Source organism: Coenobita brevimanus, chromosome 103 (genome assembly GCF_032717465.1).
Source record: "Coenobita brevimanus isolate Jiangsu-jjx chromosome 103, ASM3271746v2, whole genome shotgun sequence".
In the NCBI taxonomy this organism is placed as follows: domain Eukaryota; kingdom Metazoa; phylum Arthropoda; class Malacostraca; order Decapoda; family Coenobitidae; genus Coenobita; species Coenobita brevimanus.
The window spans coordinates 8003207-8004007 of record NC_137056.1 but is presented as its reverse complement, the minus strand read 5'-3'; the positions used below and the strand labels follow the sequence as shown (position 1 = coordinate 8004007).

Sequence of the window (801 nt, the reverse complement as noted above, 5' to 3'; positions counted from 1 at the left end):
ACTCAGGCTCAGGTAACTAGGTGTAAATTGGTGTTTGGTTTAATAGAGTACTTGAATTGTCTCGACCGTGAGAGAGTTGGAATTGATAATATTAACACTCTTGCATTAAGCTGAAAGAATCATCTGGTCATAGTCAGAACAGAAGTTATTAGTGTTGTCCCCAGCACTAGAAGGTCAGTGTACTATGAAACACTAGAAGGTCAGTGTACTATTAACACCCCCAGACTCATGGGACTCATTCTCAGCTAACTATAATCGACTGGCGCCAACTTGAACAAATTTACCAGATAGGAGCATGTGAGTGCCAGTAATATCACTTGTAGGCAGTGAGAACTATTCAAAGCAGACACAGTCGTAATGAAGAGGCTGTGCTGGAAGTCCAATGTCTGTACTGCCATCACCAATGCTGCCAAAAAGATGGTCCTCCCCGGCGGGGAATCGAACCCCGGTCTCCCGCGTGACAGGCGGGGATACTAACCACTATACTACCGAGGACTGGATATGCAGCTCTTATCTTTCTTATCAGAACCTTGCCTTGTGCACCAGATAGTACTCCATCTTATAGGGGAGGTTTTCGTAGATGATCTAAATCAGTCTTTACAATAAGTACCGGTATGCCTATAGCCGCGTATGCTACCTACCGGGTATCTATTTTTTTTTTTTTTTTTTTTTTTTTTTTTTTGAATAACAGAACGGAGGAAGGAAAAACAAATAGGGAAAAAAATAATCCATACACCAGATTACTGGTGTCCTCTGTTCATAAAATATCTGTAACAAGTTAGACTTGAACAGTTGTAGGTT

At 41.4% G+C, this 801-nt stretch overlaps 1 non-coding gene across 1 annotated transcript; it reads right to left on the bottom strand.

Annotated features, from left to right (window-relative positions):
• Window positions 1–423: 423 nt before the first annotated feature.
• TRNAD-GUC (transfer RNA aspartic acid (anticodon GUC)) lies at window positions 424–495 on the bottom strand. Its single transcript has one exon. It is a non-coding gene; the product is annotated as a tRNA-Asp (tRNA).
• Between the last annotated feature and the right edge of the window lie 306 nt (window positions 496–801).